The 20391-nt window shown below is 43.3% G+C and overlaps 1 protein-coding gene and 1 pseudogene across 8 annotated transcripts in view; both read right to left on the bottom strand.

The window, feature by feature from the left end:
• MTUS2 (microtubule associated scaffold protein 2) overlaps window positions 1-20391 on the bottom strand; it is a 501163-nt gene that overhangs the window by 418123 nt on the left and 62649 nt on the right. For 5 of the 8 annotated variants that reach the window (XM_073228715.1, XM_073228711.1, XM_073228708.1 and 2 more), the window contains one exon: window positions 4491-4549. The exons of the other annotated variants lie outside the window; for them this stretch is intronic. The gene's annotated coding sequence lies outside the window, so the exon portion shown is untranslated. The remainder of the gene's footprint in view (window positions 1-4490; window positions 4550-20391) is intronic. 8 annotated transcript variants of the gene reach the window in all.
• The window catches only part of LOC108410357 (coilin pseudogene), a 74552-nt pseudogene that overhangs the window by 27569 nt on the left and 26592 nt on the right, over window positions 1-20391 (bottom strand).

The raw sequence follows: 20391 nt of genomic DNA, 5'->3' as shown, positions 1-20391 counted from the left end.
TCAATCTCTCCATTATGCACATTAGGCTGACTTCTGTGTTATAGCTCACAATCTATTGTCTACAAGCACGTGTGATAGATTTATTGTATTTCCTGGCAAGAACCTTAATTGTGGTATTTGGCAGAAGAATGAGGTCTAGTTCTGTTAACTGCACTCCTGGGAAATGTTATCTGATAATAAAAGATGTACACACATCAAAGCCTTCAGCACTTGTTGCTTTTAAAATTTATATCTATAAATTCCCATGGCAGTAGTCCAGCTGACTAACAGCCAGGCATGAAGTCAAGGAATCATGAGCTCATTTCTGCCAGAGAATCTGGTATAAGCGGCATCTCACAGAACATCATTATCATGTGGGAAATATCCCCTGGAGGGGCTGCACAGGGAATGGGAATAGTGAGGTCTCAGGTTCAGACAACTGTGTGGCCTCAAATGACCTATTACCCTGAACTTTGGTCTCCCCATTTGCTAGACTGGTGGGAAATGGCACATCTTTACAGTGTTACTGTAAACATAAAACAAGGTAACGGTCATTGGACTCTAAGCCCCATGCGAACAGGTACTAAGTCTATTTTGTTTCGCCTCTGTGTGCTCAGCCCAGTCACACAGCAGAAATCCCACAAATGCATGCTGGGAAGGTTACTTTTTTGTGTCAGCCTGGCCAGCCATAGCACCCAACTGTGTGTTCGGTCTCGATAGTGTGTGAAGGAACTCCTTAGTGTGATTAACGTTTACAATCACTGACTCTAAGTAAAGCAGCTTACCTGTGATGCACGTGGGCTTCATCTGATCCCTTGAACGCCTGAAGGACAAAATCTGAGTTTTCCCCACAAGGAAGGAATTCTGTCTCAGGACTGCCACAGAAACCCTGCCTGTTTCCCACCTGCCCTGCAGGTAACAGACTGGCCCTCCCCACCATCCTGAGCCAATTCCATAAAACAAAGGAATCAATCAAGCAATACTAAGAAAGAGGATACATGTATGTCCTGTCGGCTGTTCCTCTGGAGAACCCTGACAATACACACGCTAAGTTAGTACATATCAAATACCCAAAACCAAGTTGTTTATAATAAAAACACATCCCAATACTAGAGCCTTCCCTCTCTTCCTTTCCACTTGGCCAAATCCCCACTGTGCAAAACGCATGCCCTTATTCTGTGTGTATGCCTCGTACTTTAATTATTAAAAATAGCACCGTGTATTTATTGCCCGCTTACTAGGGGTCGAGCACTGTACCAACAGGATTGTTTCATTTTCAGTGCAGAACACCAGCACGGAAAGAAGGCAGGGACATTCCTGTTTCACAGGTGAGGACACAAGCAGAATGTCGGTTCTCTGCTGCCATGATGATACCACAGAACAAACCCCCAAGTCTCAGCGGCTTAAAAGCACACTGGTTCTCTTGCATGTGGTCTATGCACACACCTGTGGTGGCCCCGCTGGGCTCCAGGTTGAGGTGTGACTCACTCTGGGGAGGGACCAAAGGGGCGGCAACTTCAGGACATGTTCTCAGCGCAAATCACCTGCTCACGAGCCCAAGCCTCTGCCTGCATCCCGTCCGCTGATATTTCACTGGGCAAGTCCCATGGCCGTGCTCAGAGCACGGCTTGAGGAGTACACTCCCACTCCCACGTGGCCACGGCCTAGGTGTGGACTATCATGCTATCAAAGCAGGTAAAAAGGGGGTTCGATTACTCAATCTACCCCAGGTACCTTGTCCAAAGTCACAGAGCAGCCAGTTAAAACCAGGACCCAGGTCCGCAGGACTCCAGGTCTGCTTGATTGTTCTAATTCTCCTAAAACAAACAGCTAACAAAGGCAGTGACGCTCAGCCCCACCACAGGAGTTATTGCACTTACCTGTATACTTTTTCCAGCCACTGTGGCCCATCAGCCACCTCCCAGCCCCCAGTCCCATAGGCACCTTACCATTACTCACAGGACTGCCAACCCTCAGCATGCAGGAGCTAACACCAACCACCGCTGCCTGTATCTGACCAATTACAAATATTGTAGATTCTACTCCACTATGTCTGATGTTCCAGGTGGAATTCTAGGGCCACAAGACACCCACTCACAAAACAGTGATTGACCTAAACTAAAAATCACCGATCTTATCAAAACCTCAAAAGGTAAAGAGAACTTAGATATGTTCTTCTTAGTGAAGTCACCAGCCATTTCCCTGTGCTCTGAGTTCTTCTAACACTTCCACCCTACCTTTGGTTTGTACCAAAACAGAGGGACCCCCAAATTCTAAATCTTCCCAGTAAAGAGACAGAAGTGCTCTGGAAGATCACGCTCGGCCCCCCGCCCAGCCCCAAAGGAAGGGAGCAAGGTGGGTGGGGCTCCACCTCACCACACAGTATTCTCCACGCTCCCGGGGATGAGCTGCCCCCGGATCCCACCACCAGCTTCCAGGGAAGGTCCTCAGCCCGCCTTCAGGATAAGTAAGACTGCCTTTTCGCTGCTGCTCGTCAATTACGGCCAGACAACCACATTTTAGAGAGCATAACACAATACCAGTTTAACAGATAATTTGTTACAAACACACCTACTTTTATCACATCAAGCTAAAGAGGTTATTCTGAAGAAAAGAAAATTAAAGGCAACAGCCCACAAACATTTTTTTCCCTGAAAAGGTTTTCATATAAAAAAGAGACGGCCGTGACTGAGCTAGACCTCTGAAGCCTGCAGTCTGGGGTTACACTCTCTGCCTCAGCTCCCTGCCCTGCCCCTCATCTCCTCAGGCTTCTACTCCATCCTCACTGCCTCTGCTCCCGCCTCCTCCAGCCAGCCTTCCCCTCACTGGCTTTTCTCCATAAAACCCTTATCAGATCATGTGCCACTCACCCTCAAAAACGCAGGACAGCTCCGTCACGGGACATGCTCCACGGCAGGGCTGTCGCCTCCCTCATCACCCCCAGGGCCTGTGTTTCTCAGACTCGGCTTCATCCCCACTCCTGCCACCACCAGTCCAAGCAGCCAGCACATACCTGGACCCCAGTCAGGGCTGAGAATTGTTTGAGTGAATAAACCTGGGTTTGTTGAGTGACTAAACAACACATTTCTCCAGACTTATTTCCCAAGAATAAAGCTCTCCCTCATGCACCCTGTATTGTACCAAAGGTCGGCCGCTCCCAAAATGCAGGATGGACTCTCCTCTCCCCACATTTGCTCCCCCTGGCCTCTCAGCTTGGAAGGACATTCCCACCCATGTCCCAGCCACTGAAATCCTTATTTTAGGCCACACTCAAGTGTCAAGTTTCAGGACTTCTCAGATCTTTCCACTGAAACTATTTTATCTGTCTAGAACTAGCTTCCTAGTTCTTTGCACTACTGTTCATTTGTCTCTTCCATTCTAGAAAACTTAAAAGCAGGGCCTTTTAAAAAAAAATACACCTTTGTATCTTCCCTGTGCTTAGGACAGTATTTGCAGACAGTAATACATTTTAAAATGTTTATTAAATTGCAGAGCTGCTGCAAAAATTCATAAATTCTGCTTCCAGTTACATCAATCAAAATATAACTGTATACTATACATGCTGTACATTTAAACAGAAGAAAATGATGCAACTATAAACCTACTTATATTGTAACTGTAACACCTACTTATATCCAAGTATAACAAAATCTTGATTATCTGGTATCTTCCTGCCTCCAATATCTTAGTAAAACAAGAATATAACAAATTAACAAAGATCAGAATTCCATTTACATCCACACTGCAATAAAAAAAATGGAAATGAAGAAAGTACACACAAAACCAAAAAGGTTTAATGGTCTACAGAAGTCATATGCTACAATACACTGTTGTTATTTCAGCAACTAAATAACTTCATTGATCCCTAACATCAGATTTCATTTTGCATTGCAAATTGGGCTATATGATTTTCAGTAAATTTTTGTAAAGATTTGTGGGGACTTACAAAATTTCAAATACTGAAAAGATGGCTGAGACAAACTATTTTTATGAAAGAGGGTAATTCAGAATGCATAATCGAGTACCTGAGTTGATTCCACACCTGAGTTAATTTTTAAAAATAACTTAGAAAAAAGAAATTGGAGTTAGACAATAAGATGGCTGGCCACTTGTTTCTACATCCTCCATGACTGAGTTTATGTGATTAAAACGTGAAGGGGAATTTACCTAATTAAAATTACGTACAAGCTGTCTTATTAGATTAGCTCTCTCCTTCACACTCACGGGCCCCATAACTAAATGCCCTAGTGATGGCTCTTATGCCCAGCTGTCATTTTCATGGAAATATACTTCAGTAAATTTAGCAAATTTCTGTCTACCACCAATTGTGAATCCATGTCAATCTCATTTAACAACCAGAAAAGCCATTATGAACTTGTCAGGACTTTAATTTCCCTAAATGAATTTAACTGATTTTTTTATTACTCATTTGGTATTAACACCATCTTCTCTTAATAACAAAGTACAACAAAATTAACCATCATAAATTCCCACTGTTTTTAAAGCCATACCTTTCAGAAACAGATTAGATGGGGATTTGTGTCTTCAACAGCTGGTCTCCAACTTCACTCTAATGAAGAAAGTAATAATGAGAATCTGAGAATGCCCACCCTTGGGAGAATATAGGAAGGGGCATTAGACGTGGTGGAAGACAGCAGCCAAAGAAAAGCACCACAGCCTCAGACCCAGTAACCCAGCATCAAGCTCAATATTAATACGCAGCATTTTAATAACTCATCCAGAGAATAAAGACCCTGGCACTGAATAACAATGCCAAAGTGCTTTAACTGTTGATTTTAATCCCACAATCACACCTACTTTCTTTGGTTTCATAATAATAACCACTCACCGATTATGTGTTTGCTGTAAGCAAGATACTGTTCTAAGTGTTCTGCACAGATTTCTATTTAGTATTCACAGTATACCTCTATATAGTAGTACTGCACTTCCCTAGTGTGTACATGAGGAAGCGGAGTTAGCAGAGGTAGGTACCTTACTCATGGCCCAAAGTTTGTAAACAATGGAACCAGGGTTCAAATGCCATGGTCTCAGATCAGGGTCCTTAATGAGAAGGTACAGCTTCTCTCATCATTATGAAAGGTCCTCAGTGTGGGAAGGACACACCCAGGGGAGAAATGTGAGCCCCAGGGAGTCACCCACATGGCATTAAGATTTTAAAAACACAGTAGGGAATATTTTATAAATGCTGAAATAGCTTTAAAGTACCCTCTGATTGAGTATTTCCTCAGAAAGGACAATCAAATGTTAGTTTCTAAAATATTTTAATTTCTTATATGTTCACACACGTGTTAGTATCAAACTTATTTTCCTTTATTCAATGAAAATTATATCTAAAACAGAAAGCACATGAACTTAACCAGGGATACACTGAGGGTTTAGACCATTAAGTGATAAAGCCAGAACTACTGTATTTCAAATTCTGTCCTTAAGGAAGCTTCAATTCCATTGACTTCAGCAAACTTAGGAAAGGTCAACAGCTTCTTGTGTCAGAATAATTAAGCACAACATTCCAATTATGGGTAAAATGCAAAATACATCCAAACTGCCTTGCTTGACCTAAACCATTCTAAGGCCCGAAGGCAATCAAGGCATCTTTCATCCTATTGTCCTCTTAGCATTAGAAAAATAATCTACCATAAAGAGCAGGAATGAAATTATTTCCTTTGCAATATGGTATATAATGGAATCTGTCTTACTAATGGAACACATCGTTCCTCACAAGACAAATTCAATGCTGGGTTATCTTTCCTAGCAGAAGACGGTGTACATGCCCTTTTTTACAGGAAATAATAGCCATCAGGTAGAGATCTAATCTGATTCTCTATTAATTCCCCCTAATCTTAAAGTGTTTTCCATACTTTTCCATTCCTTTTCAGTGCCCAAAGTACAAGAATTACCTTGAGATCATCCAGAGACAGTCCCCTGACTGAGGGCTACTGGGCACTGCTTCAAGTGATTGAAACTGGGAGGCCAGATGGCCACGACCCTCTCCTTCAGCCAGGATGCACTCAGCTCAAGCACAATGCCAGAAAGGACAGGGCAGCGCCAAACTAGCCCCATCCCCACAGAGGGGCAGCAGCTCCCGCTCCTTTATTCCCTATGCACACGGACTTAAACTTTGGTTTCTATATTTTTAGAATGAAATGACTCCACACCAGCAAAATAAATTCAATCTGCAGGAGTTTCTGCCTTGGTCAGATGCCCCAGGGGTCCATATATCTTTTTCCAAGAGCAAGAAGATACTGCTTGACTGCAGGATCATCCACAAAGCTTTTCAAGCAAAAGGAGGGAAAAACAAAACTAGAAGACAATGAAAAGTGAACAAAAAAATATATTTGCCATCTGGACAAGATGGCACAGACTCAATTCTACCTGTCCTTCCCCCACTAAATACAACTGTAAGCCCTGGAAATAAAGCAAGAGTTAATCAAAGAAATTTTCTGAAAGGTATGCAGGAGAAGACAGATGAGTAGAGGCCTTAGGTCTGTAGGAACAGCAGAACGGCAGGTTGCCTGAGGATCTCCCACCCCAAAGCAGAAAGCAACCCAGGCCTGACATTTCCTGATTCCCAGCCTAGTAACAAAAGGCAGCCCAGGTAGGTTTATTTCTCCCCTGAATCAGAAGAGAATCCTGTTGACAACAACATGAGAGCCAAGCCAGAGGGACTGATGGGGACCCCGGCTGACAAAAAGTGGCCAGTGGAAGCATTCTCCTCAGGGTCAGGCAAGAATACTACCTCCACTGAGAAACATGGGGGCAAGGGAGAAGTGGCTACAACAAGAGGAATTCCACCACCAAAAGTACGTGGGAAGCTTCTTTGTCCCTGAGGTCCTGTGATTCCCCACTCTACCTAGAGGCACCAGGGGGCCTGCCAGCACAGCAATACCAGCCCCGGACATGCTCTACATCCCCAAGGGCAGTGAATCCCACCACAACAAGCTGTCTGGCATCGGAAGCTGCTTTGTCACCATGGGCTGGAGACCTCCTCCTCCATCAAGAGACACTGGGCCTCTGGGAAGCAACAGTAAGAGGACCTCAACACAACAACCAGCCCAGCCCAGGGAGCATCACTGTTCTCTAGAGGCAGACACACTCATCTCCCATCTAGAGGTGCACAGTGGCCTGGCCTGTGCAAACAACTTCTGCCTGCTCAGGCAGCACCAGCAGGGTCCAGTGGGAGCCCCGGTGGCACCAGACACCCCAAACAGGCTTCAAAATTAAATTACTATTGTAAGCATAGTCCACAAAAGTAGGCCAGCATTTGTGTACTAAACCTAAACAGTATGACTTTCCAAAATAGAATATTTAAATGGGATTCAAAGACTCCTAACACAATAGGCAAACTGTCCTGAATAAAAGCAAAAAATCACTTATTATTTTGAGAACCAGGGAAATTACAGCTTGAATGAGAAAAACAACCAACTGGCACCAACAATGAGATATAAGATGTTGAAATTATCTGAAGAGGATTTTAAAGCAGCCATGATAAAAATTTCAACAAATTATGGATTTCCTTAAAACAAATGAAAAAAACAGAACTGAGAAATACAATACAGAAATAAAAAACTCAATAAATGGGCTGAGTAATAGTGTGGAGAATAACAGAGAAGAAGACAAAACAATGACATTTACCCAATCTTCACAACAGAGAGAAAATAGACTGGAAAAGAAATTAACAGAGCCTCCAGCACCTGTAGGACAATGAGAAAAGGTCCAACAATTGTATCCTTCGGAGTTCCAGAAGGAAAGGAGAGAGCAGGCTGAAAGAGTATTTTTCAAAATATGGCAGAAAATATCCCTAACTTGGTGAAAGACATAAATCTACAGAATTAAGAAGCTAATGAATCATAAACAGGGTAAACCCCAAAAATCCATATCAAAACTCATAATAAACTTCTCAAAACCAAAAACAAAACAAAACAAAAATCTTAAAAACAGCCAGACAGAAACAACAGATTATCTACAGAGAAATGCCAGTTTGGGTTACTCATATGAAACTATGAAGGCCAGAAGGAAGTGGCACAATGTTTTTGAAGCATTTAAAGCAAAGAACTGTCAACTGAAAATTCATTACCCAGCTAAACTATCCTTCAGGAATGAAGGATAAAGACATTCTCACATGAAGTAAAACCAAAACAGTTTGTTGCTAAAAGACCTACCCTTAAAGAATGGCTAAAGGAAGTTGTTCAAATATAAAAGTCATAAAGTCATAAAAGAAGGAATCTTAGATGAAATGGACCCTTTCCTCAAAAGTTACAAACTACCATGACTCACCCAGAATGAAAAGATCATTTGAAGAGCCCTTTAACTATTCATCAATTTAACTCATAATGTCAAAACTTCCCAGAAAAGGAAACAACAGACCCAGATGGTTTCACTGGAGAATTCTACCAAATGTTTAAAAAAATTAACACCAATTTTACACAATCTCTTCCAGAAAATAGAAGCAAGGGAACACTTCCCAACTCATTTAAAGAGGCCAGTATTACACTGATACCAAAACCAGAAAAGGACAGTATAAAAATGAAAAAAATAATTACCACAGACCAATATCTCCCATGAATTGAGTCACAAAAATCCTCAGCAAAATATTAGCAAATTGAATCTGACAGCGTATAAAAAGAATTATACACTATGACCAAGTTGGACTTATTCCAGGTACACAAAGTTGTTTCAACATTTCAAAAAATCAGTGTAATCTTATACACACACACACACACACACACACATACAGGCTAAAGAAGAAAAATTATATTAATTGATGTAAAAGAAAAAAAAATGACAAAATCCAACACTCACGCATGACAAAAACTGTCAGCAAGTTAGGAATAAAAGGGAACTTCTTCAACCTGATAATGAGTACTTACAAAAACTACAACAAACATAATGCTTAATGGTGAAAGTACGGATGCTTTCCCCCTAAGATCAAGGAGAAACGTAAAGAAGACATTACCTTGGTTATGACATTATACTATAGGTTTGCAAGATGTTATTATTGAGGGAAACCAGGCAAAGGATACACAAGGTCTCTGTTACTTCTTATAACTGCCCATGAATCTACAATTCTCTCAAAATAAAAAGCTAAATAATGCCAAGGGGTAATGTTTTCACTGCCTGGAGAAGTAAAACTGAGCCATCACCCTTGTGGAGTCAGAGCAGTTGTGGCAGGGATTGAAGAACTAGGAGTCAAGAGAATTTGAATTCTTTGCTAGATAAAGTCATACATCTTCATCCATCCTGTACTGTTCTCATTAACCACCCACACAGTAGGCAAATATTCTAACTAATCACTACTTCAGAGAGACAAAGCCTGTTTAACTGATAGATGAGACACTTACCCAAAGATGGCACCACACATCATAGCTCATGCGAAGTCTGAGCTCAACTGCCTAGAACTGCTTGTCTATCAAATAGTATTCATTTTTAAGTATGTCTAAAACAAAAATATAATGTCTCCACAGTGATTTCTATTTTGCTTTTTTATTTGGAGTGGTAAATCTCTTTGAAGTACTTAAACCAGGGGGAAGTTTTAGCGTAACTGTAACTACCTTCTAATGAATGCCATGCCCCCAGCCAACAAGGCAATCGGCTGGTACTTTCTACCCTCATCATTCATTTTCCCTGAAGAGATCGTGTTTGCATCAGTAGGAGTGAAGGAATTGGCTACAGACCAGGTTTTTCAGTGTGCCCAGTAAAATCACACTATAGTCAGCGTCCTGCTCAGAACGGGAAGACAAGTCACAGGTGTAGAGCCAGGAAATGGCCCCAAACAGCAACTCACGATGAATATACCACACCTCGGATGGCAAAGCAGAGACAAAAGTTCTAAGCGCTGGTAGTTCTTCTGGTCCTATTTCCTACTTGGGAGCTCGCTAGAACTAGTCACTTTGGCTTATTCACTATCCCTCAAACCAGGACCAGCCTCACAGGCGTACAGCCTATGCAAAGGCCCCATTCTCAGCTTAATGCTCCACTGTCAAGATCGGAAATACTTAATTGTCAACAAAAGACCCCACATTGTCACCTTTCCCTGGGCTCTGCCACTTACTAACAGTCATTCCTCCTTCAAACATATCTGATACTATCTTCTCACCCCACTTCCCAAGAAAACTTTCAGTCCACTTCTGTGGAATGCCTCTGCTTCGCCACTGCCTGTCAGGGTCCTATTGGTCCCCTTAACGTCCAATCACAACACAGCTCCTCGCCGGCTATCTCAGTCTGACATCTTGTATCATTTATTACCTATGAAATTACTCAAGAATCAATCACACACTGCACTGAGACACTGCTGAGAAAATGTTAATCACGTTTTCTTTTATCATCTCCTCATGCACATCTTTTTGTCCTGGATTTCAAATAGGTTAAAATTCAGTGAAGGCCAAGAAAATGTTCTCACAGCGCACTGCCTGGCACAACTTAACTGCCATGGTGAAAGATGTTCTACACCCATGCCATCTCATACAGTAGCCACTGGCTACTGAAGATAATGACACTTGAAATTTGCCACTGAGGAACTGAATTTGTCATTGTATTTATCTTTAAGTCATTTAAATTTTAATTTACACATGTATTAGTGGCTACTGTCTTGGACAGCACAGATTTAATGCTTCCCTGCAATTTCTGTAAGACCTGGTGCCGAGGTGTGTACACAATGACCCACTCAGGCTGTTCTGATTTGATTCCTCAAGAACTTAACCCTCCTGGACCTATAGAAGGTCAACCAATTTCTTTAAGGAAATCGGTTTTCAACAGGTTTTATACGAAATCTCCCTACTGCTTAAACTGTTCCTGATAGATATACACTATCTATTAATATTACTTAATCTAAAAGAATGAATGTAACTCTCTAACCACCTGAATTAATATTGGGGAGGTAGGCACTTCCAGACTGCTGATACCTATAATTTTCTGATTACAAAATTCCTCCAAGTCTCTCTTTATACCCTAAAACTCCAGCAGGAACACAGCTCATTACTGCACAAATCAGAGAAAAACAAGTCGAATAAAACCTGGGACATATTGCCTAGTGCTGTATGAGCCTAGTACAGTAAAAAGCTGTGTATGTTCTTCTCTGCTGACAGAGACCCAGCCTCGGAGAGCCATGAACCCACATACCAGCGGAGCCCTCCTGAATTTCAGGGCTGGGAAATACAAAAACATAGCTGGGACCACCTCCTCATGTGGATGTGAGCTTCTTTCTCCTTCCCCTTTGATTGTCTAAACATAACTTGGCACACATGAGGCAGGCCCGTGACACTGTGAACAGATGATTTTTAGGAGAGCTGAAGCTGACAGATGGATTTTGGGGTCTCTGAAATGCTTTCATACTCTTCTTGACCTTTTCTCTGTTTCAAACTGCCTTGTCTTGGGTATTTTTATTGCTACAGGATTCTGGCCTCCAAAATGGACATTATTCATAAATTAACTGATTTTGTTAACCTTGTATATTTCAAAACTTTTGTATTTAAACATTAAGCTAAATACATAAAAGCATACAGTATCCCAGGCTCCAAGGATTGTTTGATTCTTAAGCAAAATATGCCCTCCTCTTTCCTAGAAATTGTCATACAACAGGCCCCAGTTTTCACCTCAGTCTGCATCTATCAGACATTCATACACCAAAAAATGCACTACATAACATTCTTCAAAACAAAAGGCACAGAATTTCTGTGACGTAAACACATGATCTTGAACCCGCAGCTGTACTTCTACAAGTCTTGCTGTGGTGGGACCGTTTAGTCCACTCAGGCTGCCATAGCAAATTACCAGTCTCAGGGGCAGTGGGGGTGCTTAAACACCAGAAATGTATTTACTCACAGTTCTGGAGGCTGCGAAGTCCAAGATCCAGGTGCCAGCTGATTGGTGTCTGGTAAGAACTCTCATTCTGATGGCCTCCCTCTCACAGTGCCCTCGCAGGGCATACAGACCAAGAGCATGCTCTCTGATGCCTCTTCTAAGGGCACTAATCCCATCGTGAGGGCCCCACCCCCGTGACCTCACCTAAACCTGATTAATCCAAAGCCCCACGTTCAAATACAAGCACACTGAAGGTCAGGGCTTCAACATATGAACTGTGTGTCGGGGACACAATTAAGTCCACAGAAGGAACAGTGATGAAAGGGGACTTCAATAGTGAAGAGCAGCCCCAAAGAAACAAACCATACATTTCTGAAAGCTCTCAACAACATTCACTTTGCCCTTTGCCCATCACTAAACAACAAAGTGTGACTTGCTTGCTGTTAAGTGCAAAAGTCTCTAGTGAAGGCAAAATAGTCTCTCTGTATCTCAGCTTTACGATATATCTGAGTCATAAAATTTGCAAATCTGCACATGGCAGAAACTAAGCCTGCAACCCAAGGATATAAATAATTATAATCATGTTCTATTCATATGGAAAAATCTGTTTAACCTGTCTTCTCATTTAGCCAGCTGTGGCTTTAAAAACCATTTGGAGGGCATCTCAATACTCATCTAGTCTGATGTGTCTGAAATCCAAGCTTCTCCAGAGAGCCAGCAAAATGTGTTGGGAACCCCCATGCTTCATGGAGCACTTCAGTTCCTATATTTCAGGAAGAGTTTCAGAATTACTTGTTACCAAAACTGCAGAAAAAATACCAGGTATCAAAGCTAATAGAAGTGTGTATAATGAGCTCATAATTCAGCCCACAACTCTAACCACAGATCAGATTAGTTGGCCAACGTCTTTGCCGTGGGCTCTCAGAAAGAGGTTACCATTCTTATGATTTCCTTGGCCATTTCTGATCTGTATTACTGTCTGTATTAAGCTGGGCACTGGAAGAATCCTGAAGATTGCCTCAAAGCACCTTGTGGCCAGCAATGATTTCCTTCCTGCTTCTGTCGGTCCTTTCTCCCTACACAAGTACCTCTTGTCTGGCTGATTTCGTAAGTCACTTTGCAAACTAGCTCATTCTGTCTACTTAGGATACTTTACTCTGACTACAACTCTGATTTACCAGCTAAATGTCTTCAGTGTTTCCCCACTGCTTAAAGAAGACATCCATCTCAGCTGGCGCTTAAGACCCTCTATTACCACCCACTAATTAACCCCCCAGGGCTGTTTCTTGCTACACATTCTCCTCTCCAGCCACGTGGAATGCCCCTGCTCCCCAAGTACACTCCAGGCTCTCCCGCCTTCACACATTTGCTTATGCTGTTTGCTCCCCCGGCGTGCCCACCACTCTCACCCACCTAATTCACATCCTCAGCCAAGTGTCCACCCGCCTGAATTCCACATGCTGGATAACTGTGATGTCCCCAGGAGGGCTTCTCTGCTATTCCCTAGATGGGAGCGCCCCTTTTAGTAAATTCTCCTACAACCCAGCAAGTAGCCTGCTGTGGCTTAGGCCACTCTCTGCCTTGTATTTCAGTCCTGCACGTAAGGTTCATCTCAAGACCACAAGCTCCTCACTAAAGGTCCCTCAGGATGTCTGGACAATGCCTTTTTCACAGTAGATTCTTACAGAAATGGAAAGAGAAGGAACAGAGGAAGGAGAGGTGGGTCAGAAAGCAGAAAATGCCCAGCCCTGTGAACCTCTCACCTACCACATCAGATGATTCCAAATATAATCTCGAATAAAGTAACTAAAGCATGAACTCAAAGTAACCTTCATTCTGAAATAAAGATGAAAAAGCACAAGCCTTTCTACTAATTTAGGTAAACATTAGATATGTTTTGCTACAAAATATTACATGTGTTTTACATTAAAATAATAATTTTTTTAGAATGGGCTGTTGTTCTAAAGATAACCTCAGCCATGCCTCTGTGCCCTTGAATGTGAGGCTTCCTTCGCCCAGAAGGCTGGCCCCGCCCTCTCACACTGGCGATGTTTAGTAAGACCCCAGGATGGCTCAAGCACCCGCTGCCCCACGAAGCCTTCACAGCGCCTCACACCAGAGCCGTAGTCTCCACCCCAAGGAGTTTGTTCACACAGGAAATATATTTTCCAAGCATTTTCTCCACCAGGCACTGTGCAGGGTATAAGTATTAACACATACTGGGAATATAAACATTAATGAGACAGCCCCTCCCTCAAGCAGGTTGAGGAGTGCAGAGATTAGAGGAGGCCGTGTGGTAAACAGAATCCTGAGAATCTGGGGGCCTGCACAGGATGCTCAGGAATCCAGAAGGGAGACCCCGGGCTCAGCCTGGTGGGGAAGATCAAGGAGTTAAGCACGGCTTCCCCGGGAGAAGTAACACTTGAGCTGGATCTTACAGGAGAAGTAGAAATCAGCGTCACCAAATGGGGCAGGTAAAGGGGGGCGAGTAGAGGCTGGAGGGAGGTGGTGGTGTTACTATCAGTTACTTTACCCTCTCCTTTCAAAGCACTGCAGCTGTTATCCCCGTTCCCTTAGTCAGGAACTTACCCTTTACAAAACTCCGTCACATGATTTTTTAAAGATACCTTCCAGTTTCAGTAGTCTATGATTCTGCATTCCTTGTACATGCATGTGAAGTTTTCTTATTAGGCAATACATTGTATGATATAAGATTTGAAAGATAAGAGAGTAAACACTAAAAAGGTTCACCTGCCTCCCAGGGCCCTCTCATGGAAGCAACTGCAGGTCCCGGTTGTCCAAGATTCTTTTCAACTCACGCATCTGGCTCTGAATGGAAATGCCGGCTATATCCACTTTCCACCCGCCGCTTTTGCATCTGAACAGGCACTGCAGGCTTCCAGCCTCCAGGTGCTCACAGGGCTCATGAGCTCTGATGAGTACCAGCAAAGCATATATCCCAGGTGTCCTGGACGAGTCTCTCCTGGACAGCTTTTTTCCATGTAAAGGAATAACATTAAACAGCCAGGCGGGCGGAGCTGGTTCAGAGGAAAACCTGACACTTTGTAGGGATGAAGAAGAGGAGACATGCCAGCTTCTTCAATTATGTCAAGGACTCTAATGGAGAAGAGAGATCAGAGCTGGCTTCTGCGATGTAAAGGGTGGACTGAACCAGTGGCAGCAATCTCAGCTGGCCAAGATGTGGTGGGATCCTGGTGGCCTTTGTCCAAGGGAATGTAGGAACCAATCAAGCACAAAAACAGCATGAAACTGGATGACCAGACCAGTCCTTCTCTAAGCAATATACTGATCCCACTGATGCAATGTGATCTAATTTTTGCTGGCATTAAAGTGCATTTTGTAATGGTTAAATATTTTGGGGTTTGTTAGAGAAACATATAATAATAACAGCACTAGCATTTTGTGAGCACTTACTATGTACAAGATACAACGGTAGATGTTCTACATTTTGGTTTTTGGTTTTGGTGTTTCATTTAATCTTCACAAAAACCCAGCGAGACAGATACTATCATCACCCTCATTGTGTACTTGGAAACAGAGACACAGAGAAATGGAGAGACTTGCTCTAGGTCACCAGTTCAGTAAGAGTGGAGCCAGGATTTGAACCTACGCGATGTGGCTTCAAAGTCCAAAGTGCAGCAGCATCAAATCCAGATACTATGCTTAGGATGAAGGTCAGTCAAACATAGGATATAATTCAGAGAAAAATAACTAATACTGAAAATAAATAGTCATCAGATATGGCAAAAGTCATATATTATCGTGCTTGAATCTCTGATGTTTGAAACACACTTGTCAATGCTTCAGTAAGATCACTTTTAATCCATCTTCTAGCATTATAGCAACTCAGATCTCCTATAATTGAGGCCATTCTATGGTTATACAGAACAGATCATTAATAGTAAAGCTGCATGGCCCAAATAAAGGATGTTGCAGGCACAACACTAAGCTTTATAGTCTAATAAAAAGTTGCTATGTTGCACAGAAGATTTCCTGCTAAATCCTCCAAAATAACAGTGGGATGCAAGTGTGGATAATTTGAGTTAAGACCTCAGTTAACCATCCATGGAGCATCCCACATCCCCCACCCCACTACAGTGGTATATGCTTTCTCACACTGAAAGACACACACACTAAAAGAACAGGAGACACACACACTAAAAGGGGATCTTTAACAAAGTCATGCCAGTTCCTATTTGCTACTCTTTGGGGCTCTTATCCTTGTTGCCTCCGCTGTTCATTGTGGAAACACGAAGAATCACAAATTAGAGCATCTTAGAGAATAATGTTTTCCCCATGTCTCCACAGGCATGGCCAGCCCTCTCTCCAAGAGATAAAAAAAAAAAACAAAACCCTCCTCCTTTCTTTGGAAATGCAAATCCCAGCATGCAGCTATGCAATACCACTCTGCGTTTAATACACATGTGCAATACATATATAAACTGAGAGAAAATATGGAAGCCTGGAAAACAAGGCATCCCTGGGCTCAGCACGCACTTCGGCTTCATTACAACTTCAGGTGCCCCACAACAGAAAGAGAGTAATTGTCTAATAACTAGGCAGCTCACCAAAGTCTGTGACGATTTTGCTATAATTAGAAAGTCAGAAATAATGAGCATGTACCTGCAAGCCTGCTGCTGGCGCAGAAGAGAAAATGCAACTGTGCAAATGAGAAGTACTCTGGGGTAGGCAATTCATGTCTTAATTCAATCATCTTTGCAAAACAAGTGAACCCCTAAATGCCTCTGACTCTTTCCGTCCTTAAATAGAATGCCACCCACATGAGATCCATTTTTTTTTTCCCTGAAGCCTGTCACACAGAATGGGAAGCACATGAACAGCTACCCATTCTGGGAAGCGCTGGGAACAAGTGGTTAATGAGCTTGTCACCTCCATCATCACAGAGAATTAAAAAGAAATTTAAGTCAATGGATTATATAAAACACCCTTGGTAAACACTGATTACTTCCGAGTAGATTCTTGGTTATCAGACTTCATTATTACATTTTTCTTGGGGGCGAGGAGTCAACTTTGCATACAGTTTTATTTATTTTCCTTCAATTGGTCTCTCCAAATGAGGTGGGTTATCCTTCCCCTTGTTGCAAGTTTCAATGTCAAGGATGAGACCCTACGGTTGACTGTAGTATCTCACGGGACCAGTTCTCTCTTGACGTGTCTCTTCCTTTTCAGATTTCACAAGACCTGCGCAGGACCTCCTACCAGAATCATAACCAACAGCATCCCCTGATTAAGATGCCAAAGGGAAAATCAGATGGGTTTTCCTCACTTGAGATACTCTCGTTCTGTGCTAGGCATGACTCTGTGCTTTCTCTCTACTCCCACTGCCCTATTTAAGGCATTGTCATCATGCTTCAATATCTATTTTTATTCTGCTCATAAAGTAATTTAGCAAAACTCTTAAGTCCCAAATATCATGCAAGATGCCAGGGAAATAAGGTCTCAGAGGACTCAATGCATTAAGAACACAGATATACAGTGTTCTGTAGGACAAACCAGTAATGCTAACAGAGGAATGGACAGAGCTTTACAGGGGCACAGGATTAATCCTGCCACAGAAGACAGGGGTAGAGACAAATGGGTAGGAAATGTTTGGCAGAAGAGTAACATGTGAGCTGTGTTGATAGAAAGACAGGGTAGAAGGTGTTTGGGACAAGGAGAAAAGCATGAAGAATACAGCTCGAAGTATATACATTGTACTTGAGATGTGACAACGGGAGATGATATTTCTGAGAGCTTAGGACCCGCTCCTTTATCAGGCCTGAGGACACCAGGTGGAGAAGGCTGGAGGAAGCCTGATGTCATAAGGGAGGTAAGAGATGAAAGTAACTGCGCAGGTGATAGCTGGGGCCAGAGAGGGAGATGACAGTCCTGAGCAGGGGTGGTGAGAGAAAAGGTCCAGGCGCAGACCTGGGAGGACACTCACGACGCTGCAGCAACCTTTGCTGTCTCTCCTGAGTGCCTGATGCTCATTCCCATCAGGGCCCTCGGCACGTGCCCCCTTGGTCTGGAACGCCCCCCGCCTTCCTGTGGTCCAACATTACTCAGGCCTTGACCTCAGCTTCAAAGCCTCTTCCTCGGGGGGCCTGTCCCTGAACCCCCTTCCCTAGAGCCCTGTGTTTTTCTTTCATAAAGCATAGCAAAATCGAAATCACACAGTGGTATGTGTAATCCTTTACGGAATGTCTGTTGCCCGCCAGACCCACCTGCTTGGTCCTGCATGTCCAGCACAGAGCGCGCCACAGGGCAGGCTCGCAATGAGCATTTGCTTGGCAAATACGGAAGGTGCTGTGGTCAGAGAGACTGGACGTGAATCGGGAATTAGGAGGGCGCAGGGCGCCGACAGGGTCCAGCGTATCAGGAAGCGGGCAGGCAATAATGAGAAAGCTGCCCGGAGAACAAGCACAATTAAAACCCCAAGAAGCCCACACCTAACAAACCGCATGGGAAATAGCACCCTCCCTAGGCAGGGCTTCAATCAGCTCAACTCCATGCATCATGGCTTCTTAGCTACAAAACAAAGGTCAAACTCCATAGCCAGCACGCAGGCCTTCCTCAACCTTAACCCCCGCGGACCTCCAATTCACGCTGGCCAGCGTGGCTTGCTCCCCATCACTGGACTCTCTTGACTTCTGTACCTTGGGCCACTCCAGACAGATGGGGTTCCCAGCTCTCTAACCTGACAAGCCCCATGCATACCTCAAAGCCAGAGGAAATGTTATTTCCTCACCAAAGTCAACTTAACCCTAAGGTGTGCTACCCACGGTGACTATCTGAAGTCCTAAAGCACTTTGGGTCCCCATCACTCAGAACCTTCACACACGTTTTACATTCATGCACACTTTATCTCCCCAAATCTATCAGCAAGTTCCTTGGAAACAAGAACTACATCTTACACGTACCCTGTCTGCTCAGAAATGCTACAGTGATGATTGGCCCCCAGGTAACAACTGACTTTCCTTCGGAACTCTCAGACTTAATCCAAAACAGAGCTCCGCATCGGCACCCTCCACGTTCTGCCCCGTCACAGCCAATGATCTTGGGGTCTTTTTGATGCCCCCTTTCTCTCATACCTCACATGTGATCCATCAGCAAGTCCTGTAGGTCCAATCTGAAAAATAAAACCAGAATCCAACCCCTGATCACCTCCACCCCTACCACCCTGACCCAAGCCTCAGTGACCCACTGCCCACACATCACAATAGCCTTCCTACTCCTCTCCCTGCTTCAGCCTCTTCTCCACAAAACCAGAGTGATCCTTTCAAAATTAAGGCAGATAATAACTCCCCTCTGCTCAAAGCTCTCCAACCTCCTCCAATCTCACACAGTAAAGCAAAAATTCTGTGCAATGGTCTACAAGACCCTTCCCAGTGTGGCCCCTAGATTCCTCTGATCTCATTGCTGACCACCCCGAGCTTCCACCCAGTCTGTGCTTCAGATGCACTGGCCGCCCTGCTATTCCTTGTGCACAGAGACTCACTCCCATCTAAGTCTAAGGGCTCTAAGACCTGCCATTCCTGCCTGGAATGCCGTTCTCTAAGATCTTTGGGCACCACCTGCAGGTGACGCTGTGAAGCTCTCCCTAATGACCTTATTCCAAATACCAACCTGTCCCAACACACTGCACCACCCTTCCCCTTATGTTTTCATAACCCTTACCACTCTCCAGCATACACATATTTTGCTTATTTTCCTTGATTTTGGTCTGGTTTGTCCACTGCTATATCCCCAGTGCCCAAAATATTGCCTAGAACCAATAAAGAACTCAATAAATATCTACTCAATCTACAGATATTTATCTACTCTCTGAATTACAGTATTTAATATTCATCTTTAAGATCGATCCATGCAAGTATGTGCTACAAACACTTTCTGCTTATAAACCAGGGCCATCAGAGCCAGAGATGAGTAAAGGTGGTTAAGACTGGCACACTCCTAAACTTGGCCCAAATCCTGGTCATGGTTCACCCTTTGCTGCCTCCCCCAAACAAGTCTGAATCTTAGTACAGGCACTCATCCTCTGCCTAACCTTGAGAAAGGCACTGAATGTTCTGGGCTTCAGTTTTCTCTTCTGGATAACACTTCTTCCCCCTAAAGAGGGCATGCATAAAAGTATCTACCATGGGAGCTGGAGCACAGACTTCAACAAATGTTGCCAATCAATGCCAGCTCCTCTTCGTCCCCAGTCTCCACAGAGGTAAGCACTGTTACTACTCTCTCCCTCCTTGCTGGTCTCCTGGTATCTTCCAGTTGCCAGGAACGTATTTCAGTCCAGTTAAACACAAAAGTCCATGTTCTCACCGAAATTTCTCACTAATGTTTACCAGATATTGTATATAAAAAAAGAAAAAGATAAAAAGCAAAATATGAAAACAAAACACCCAAGCCAAAACTATTAAGATAAAGCCTGTTATACGGTAATTCATCAACTTATTCATTCATTCATTCAGAAAATATAATGACCTGAAGTTAAAATCAATCACTGATAATAAACCTTGGTACAGTTATTTTGAATGGACTCTTACCTTTAAAAAGCAAAAACTGCAAACTGAAAAT

The sequence above is a fragment of the Manis javanica genome, chromosome 1 (genome assembly GCF_040802235.1).
Source record: "Manis javanica isolate MJ-LG chromosome 1, MJ_LKY, whole genome shotgun sequence".
In the NCBI taxonomy this organism is placed as follows: Eukaryota; Metazoa; Chordata; class Mammalia; order Pholidota; family Manidae; genus Manis; species Manis javanica.
Note: the sequence above shows the minus strand (reverse complement) of the source record. Positions and strands in the feature narration are given on the sequence as shown.